At 32.7% G+C, this 6,641-nt stretch overlaps 1 long non-coding RNA gene across 4 annotated transcripts; it reads right to left on the bottom strand.

Annotated features, from left to right (window-relative positions):
* Positions 1-1,072: 1,072 nt before the first annotated feature.
* Positions 1,073-3,791, bottom strand: LOC111887835 (uncharacterized). 4 transcript variants are annotated; one of them, XR_006188175.1, is made up of 5 exons: positions 3,276-3,791; positions 3,133-3,177; positions 2,136-3,042; positions 1,445-1,891; positions 1,073-1,354 (listed from the first exon to the last, which is right to left on the bottom strand). It is a non-coding gene; the product is annotated as an uncharacterized LOC111887835 (long non-coding RNA). The 4 variants fall into 4 exon arrangements; XR_002848923.2 differs by having other exon boundaries at positions 1,445-3,042; positions 3,276-3,534; positions 3,604-3,791; XR_002848921.2 differs by having other exon boundaries at positions 1,445-3,042.
* Positions 3,792-6,641: the final 2,850 nt, after the last annotated feature.

Raw genomic sequence — 6,641 nt, 5'->3', positions numbered from 1 at the left:
AGTTAAAATTATATGATTCAAAAAATAATATGATTATAAATTTGTTATGAACAAATATTATTCAAGGAAGAAGAGGAGCGATTTTGCTTCAATCAGCCAAACTTCGGTAAGATTACTCCTTTCCCCATGTGTTTTAGCAAGTTTTGAGCAAAAATGAACCACAATTATTGCAACTGACTTTAGATTTTTTCTTCTTAAAAGAAAACTCTTGGTGGCTACTCAAGGTAAATAGATTGGTAAAATTCTACCTACTATTATTTAATAAAAATTATAAAAGTTTGAATATTAAATAAATGCCATTTGAAAGAATCTTGAACGGTTGAACCGTATAACACGAAAGTAAAATAATATAAAATAAACACACGATTTAATGTTTTACTTTGCTCAATTTAATATTTTGGTACTAATGGGTGACTATTTGATGAACATTTATTAGTTGTATTCATACATGTCATGGCACCATGTGGACTTGAGAATTGAATATATTTTTATGGTTACAAATTCGATATCAGAGCATTGCTCGATTAGTTATATTCATTTGAAAATAAATCAAAATACATCCATACTTATGGTAGAATTAAAATGAGATACTTATGGTAGAATTAAAATGAGAGGATTAAAAGAAAACTAATTTTACTTCTTGTTACTAATATCTACCCTTTAATTGTGAATATGTGAGAATTCTATATAACATGATTAAAACCTATTTTGTTTTTATTGAAGATTATTAATCAATGTCTTTTTTTACGACAAAACTATCTTGCTTTATAATAATAATAATAATAATAATAATAATAATAATAATAATAATAACTAGGGAAGGACCCCCGCTTTGCGGGGGTTAGAAAGTGTTCAGTTGTAAAACATACAGTTATAGATACGAAAAGTGATTAACAGGAACATTGGAAAGACTGATTCCATTCCTCTCGCCCAAGAAAGCAGATCTCAATTGATTGCAAAAAAATTACCAAAATACATATTCTATTACTCAACTTGGTAAAATGTACAATATTTTCCACATTTGGTTACTATGAGTTAAATGACATCTTAACCCATTAAGTGACAATGAAAATGACTTATAAGCTGAAATCACTTGAAATCCAACCCAAATTACAATGTTTTTATGTTCAAATTGAAAGTGCAATGATTTAAGATAGTTATAGACTAAGGGATTTTGGCTTGCATCATTATAACATAAAAAAAAATTATACAAACCATCTGCTATTATGGAAGATAGTTTTGGTAATTTTCAGCTTGTATGATCTGTTTGAGATGTAACCTATGCCTCCCTCTAGCTTGGCCTTTTGGATACATCTTGTAGGTCCCTCACCGACATACAATTGAACAATAATATCTTCAAATACACAATTACAAAATGTCAAAATTCATCTTAAACTATTTTAAATATTCACAAAAAGTCTTGGACAAATACTAAAACTCTAACCTATGCAGAGTCCTCCCTGGAGTTGTCACCACCAATTGTTATGGAAAACCAATTTGCACAGACTTCCATGCTTTCAGGACTATGTGCTCCATCTAAATAAAACACTACATCACCTTCACATACATTGTCAAGAATAATCTGAGCTCTTCCTTGTAATTTTGCACTTGTTAGTCCCTTGATGAATCTCTCAGACAAATAATTATGTATCCAACCACAAAAAAAATGGAAAATTTTCTTTTTGAAAGATTTAATAAACATATGCTGACAAATGTTTCATTTTTAACATAAACTTACAGTCTCAAGTTCCAAATTACCTGTCCTTTGGAGCCATGTGGAGCTTAACATAATGGCTAGCCCTGCATTTATATATTGGTGATCCCCTACAAGCCCTAAATGTAATCCATTTAGCAATTTACTATCCAACATGTTTGCCACTTCAAGATTTACCTGTCACAGTGTAATTTAAATTGAAGTGTAATATGAATATTTTGTGATATTCTGGGATTTAAAAATGTTATAGAATTGTAAATTATATCTAATTGGGAGGCTTTTTCTTTAAAGTAAATGTTGGAACACCTTTCTACAAAAAAAGTACAAATGACATGTGTTTTGATCTTATCAAAATCACATATTTAGAAGGGCATGTGAATTGTCATGTGAAGAAGCACCTTAAAGATACCAACTTTCTCACCAGCAATTTCTCCAAGAGTATTTCCTTCTCATCTATGTGGGCCTGGTCTGATCGAACTTTTGTTAAACACATAAATTTTGGGTTGTTGGAAGGTTGAAGTTGACTACAACAAAATAGATTTGAGGGAGTTCATATAAATTTGGTTATGAACTAAGGGGGGAATAAAAGCTGGTAATTAGGGCAAACGAAGCTGTGATGAGCAACACAACATAAGTTTCAAACATGAGGAAGAAGATTGGTAAAAAATTCTAAACTACGAAAGCAAAACAAAGCTGAGAAAGTAAATCGAGAGTACCTGGCTGGTTAAACATTTGTACACCTGAAACCACATCATAAACCCAAAACTCAACCCTACCGAAAGCTTATGTGGGCCATATACAATTAGTAACCTTCACTTTTACCTGCATGATCTATTAACCTTCTTTGCTACAGGCGACAGAACATGAAAAATGGACTAAATTCTTCCCAATGCTAATTTTCTAATATGTAACTTCAATTTACCAACTAAATATCTGAGGTTTTGTGCTTGACACACCCATTAATAAGTTAACAAATTAGTCAAATTCATCATTAATACTAATGTATTAGAATGAAGGAAAAAACAAAAATAAGTTAAAAAGGAATGAAAAATTAGTCTCAGTTGGGACTGATAATAATTAAGTAAAGCTTGAATTCTGTACCTGTTTGCAATTTCAGGATACTTTTCGGTATGAATTTTAACTACTTGGAGTGTGTCTCCCATCGTTATATAACTTCATTAATAGTATTACTCATAAATTGACATGGGACACACATCTAAGTAACAAAGATGATAACTTAAAGCAAGAGCCTAATACTTCAATTGAGTAAAAGATGAAAGAAAGAATTACCAAGTTGCATAAATATCGCCCACTGAAAGAAAGAATACCTGCGTGAAATCAAAACAACGTTATAGTAAATGGATATTGAAAAAAATACAAAAGATAAATAATCAAAGAAGTGAAAAATGGAAAATTACAGGTTTAGCTTCTGCAATAAATTAGTTCGTCAAATTAAGTAAGCCCTAATTTCAGAAAAAGAAGATTAACATGAAGAAAGAAATTGAATCAAGAAACATGGAAAGGAATTGAGTCAACAATAAACTCAAAGTCGAACAGGTACCTCGGTTTTCAAAGAAGCAGAAACCCAAAAGTATGAAACTGTGAAAACCAAAGACGAAAGAAGCAGTAGCGGTGAATGTTTGTTGAACCTAAAATCGTGTCTCACACTTCAGAAAGCAAGCGACAAACCGAAATGGACGCATATTTTTTTTTATGTTGGCCGATGATGAAATGAAGAAACCAATGATAGCTTATGTGGCCCTGGTCTGATCGAAGCTGAAGCGGCGAAGCCATTGGAAGAGAGGAAGGGCGAAAAGAAACTGTAACAAAGAAACACATAGAAATATGGATTAGTGGATGTTAACAGAAATATGGTTGAAGGAACTTACCTCAAGTGATTGTGGATCTTTAGTCAACCAAGGGAAATCGAAAGGGTTGTGGAAGAGGAGGTAGGAAGGGTTAGTTGGAGAGGAATCGATAGATAATGGAAAAAGCCAAGATTCTAGAGAGCGAATCAATCGGTGGAGGGTTAAAGTAAGATGGATTGGTGGTGGGTTCTTCTGCATCTTAAAGTAATATGGCGGTGGATGTCATAACTGTGGTTTGTTATTGGAAGGAGAAGCGGCTGTAGGAGAAACACGTAGAAAGAGAAGAATGGATTAAAGGAACACGTATTGTTAAAATTTTGGTCCAATCAACAGCAAGAACTATTGAAATTTATCACAACTTTAATATATATATATATATATATATATATATATATATATATATATATTAATAATAATAATAATAATAATAGTTAATTATTATTATTATTATTATTATTATTATGATTATTATTATTATTATTATTATTATTATTATTATTATTTCACAACACAATATATAAGAAAAACTATTAGCAAGGAGCTAACAAAAAAATCGAGCTATAGAAACAATAGCCTAACATTATAGTTACCCGATCCGAATAAAATTACTAAAATTTTTACTACTGCTAATCAAATAATATGAATAAAAAATAATATCATCGAAGACTTTAACCTTCCAAAAGCCAAATTGTTGCGAAATATAACATCCTATTTTCGCCTTATAATATAAACAACCGGTTACATAAATAGAAGTTTTTGATAGACGACTATTTAGGATAAATAGTCTTAATGAAAGTCATAGTAATGATAAAAGCGAGAGCGTGCATATAGAGAACGTCTAAATCTGACTTCGTATGACGAAATTATGATCTTTAAAAATTTCAACGCAACAGTGTGTGACACAGAAATCAAAATAGAAATTGGTTGATTGTTAGCTAAAACAATTCAAACGAGAGTTCAAGATTTTGTAGATACAATTTCGTCGATATAAAGACAATCGAGAACGAATGTCGTATATAAGAGTCATGATTTTTATACGAGTTTTAACAGTCTAATCCCTTTAAAAATATAACTTTAAAAATAAAATGATAATTAGTTGACTGAGTCTAAATGAAAGTTTTAGATCTCATCAATAGCTACGCGTGGATATAAATAACATCGAAAATGGAGCTCGTATGAAGAAGTTACGAAATTTACAAAATTTGCATTATGTACGGCACACACTTATAGAAGGTGGGACGTGGACCACAAGAATTGCGAAACGTGGCAACAGGGCAGAGGAGAGATGTCACGGAAACGTGCGACGCTCCTTTAAAAGTGTGCGACGCACGTCCCCAAAATCTGTCTATAAATAGCATTTCACCCCTCATTCACTTCTCACACCAAATCTCTCTCTCTCTCTCTCTCTATCTATCTATCTATCTATCTATCTCTCACTCTCTAGTTCGAATTTTGGAGTATTTTTGGGAGTTTGAAGAACTCCACTTTAGTGAAGCTCTGAGGCAGAGGGTCGAGCAAATAGAAGTGCTTGGTATCGAAGTCTTGTCTACGCAAATCTTGATTGTCCCTAGAAACTCCTATAAGTTAAGCTGCACTTACTACGCTTTAAGTATAACTTATGTTTATATTCATAGTCGTTATTATGAATGTATACATAAGGTTTATTAGTAATCCCTATTATAATACTTATTGATCTACTTATGGGAGAGGTGTCTAGAATGTTCATGTTGGCTTGGTTATTTGATTTCAGAAAAGCTATATGCTAAATGTTCATACCTCCCAACTGTCCTAGCTTATCCGTATACGATATAACTCTCTGCATAAAGCGAGTTCGCCTCTTGGCTTTCATTACCAGATTGTCATAGGGATTAATAAGTTATAGTATTATAGGTTAATACTTGTTAGACACGTTACCTACGAGTTAGATCGTTAGAAGGATAACTGTTAATCGTCTGAGTAATTGTCTATGTGAGTTCTCTCACTAAATTATGTGCTCCGATATATATCATATGTATGTAAGGATATAGTTTCCCTGTAATAGGAAATTAAACCAAATTAGTTAGTTGCATGGAGTGATGGAATGTAGTTTGCTATATATGTTAATATATTATGGGGGGAGTTGAGGGCGGCCCAACTTCGGTTTGAAGGCCAATATACTCAGGCGGACTAGAATTATGTTAAAGGCCAAAGTAGCGGACCATCTTTATGCTGAAGGCCAAGAGACGAACTCGCTTTATGCTAAAGGACATTATGTGTATGCATTGTATATGTATTGTGGGATATGATATTTTGAGGAATTCACTAAACCTCATGCTTATGCAGTTGAATATAAATGTTTTCAGGTACTTCAATGATTCATGAGAAAAGCAAGGCTCGAATGTACACACGCACATTCGTATTCTGTTTCCGCAATTGTATATATACTATGATATATTTGAATAAATAAAACGAAAAAATTTGAGTTGAAAATTAGCGTATTGATTCTAGAGTTTCGAACCAGTAAACCTACTATTATAGTAGCTTTGGTTAAAATTCATGTTGTTGCAACACCTAAACTAGGTAGAAGGATTGTTCGTAATCTATGTTCGTGTGCATTTTAACGGTATAATATAGAAAGACGTCATAGGACATCATGCTAGAACGGTATACCATAAGCCTTTTTAGAGACGTGTTTCGAAAAGTGGATTCCATTAGGATGTCATAGGTAAATTTCCATAGTTAATCACTTCATAACAAGTCATCTGTGTCGGCATTTGACGTCTGGAGATGATCGTAAATACTAGCGTGTAAATTCTAGAAGTCCAGACCAACGAGTTCCTAGTTTTGGGAGATTTCACGAGGAATTTGGGAGTACGTCTAAGGTAGAAAACGAAGTTCTACGAATAAATAAGTATAGATGGACGAATTCGATACGGTAACGCATGCTAGACTTTAGGTTGATCTCATGAAACCCAAGTAGGATAAGGTGTAGGCATTATCCTAAGGTGAATTAGGAGTGGGATTTCGAGGATAAAATCTCTATAAGTGGTGGAGAGTTGTAACACCTCATTTTCGCCTTA

Source organism: Lactuca sativa, chromosome 2 (genome assembly GCF_002870075.4).
Source record: "Lactuca sativa cultivar Salinas chromosome 2, Lsat_Salinas_v11, whole genome shotgun sequence".
Classification (NCBI taxonomy): Eukaryota; Viridiplantae; Streptophyta; class Magnoliopsida; order Asterales; family Asteraceae; genus Lactuca; species Lactuca sativa.
The sequence above is the reverse complement of the archived record's forward strand: the minus strand, read 5'-3'. Positions and strand labels throughout refer to the sequence as shown.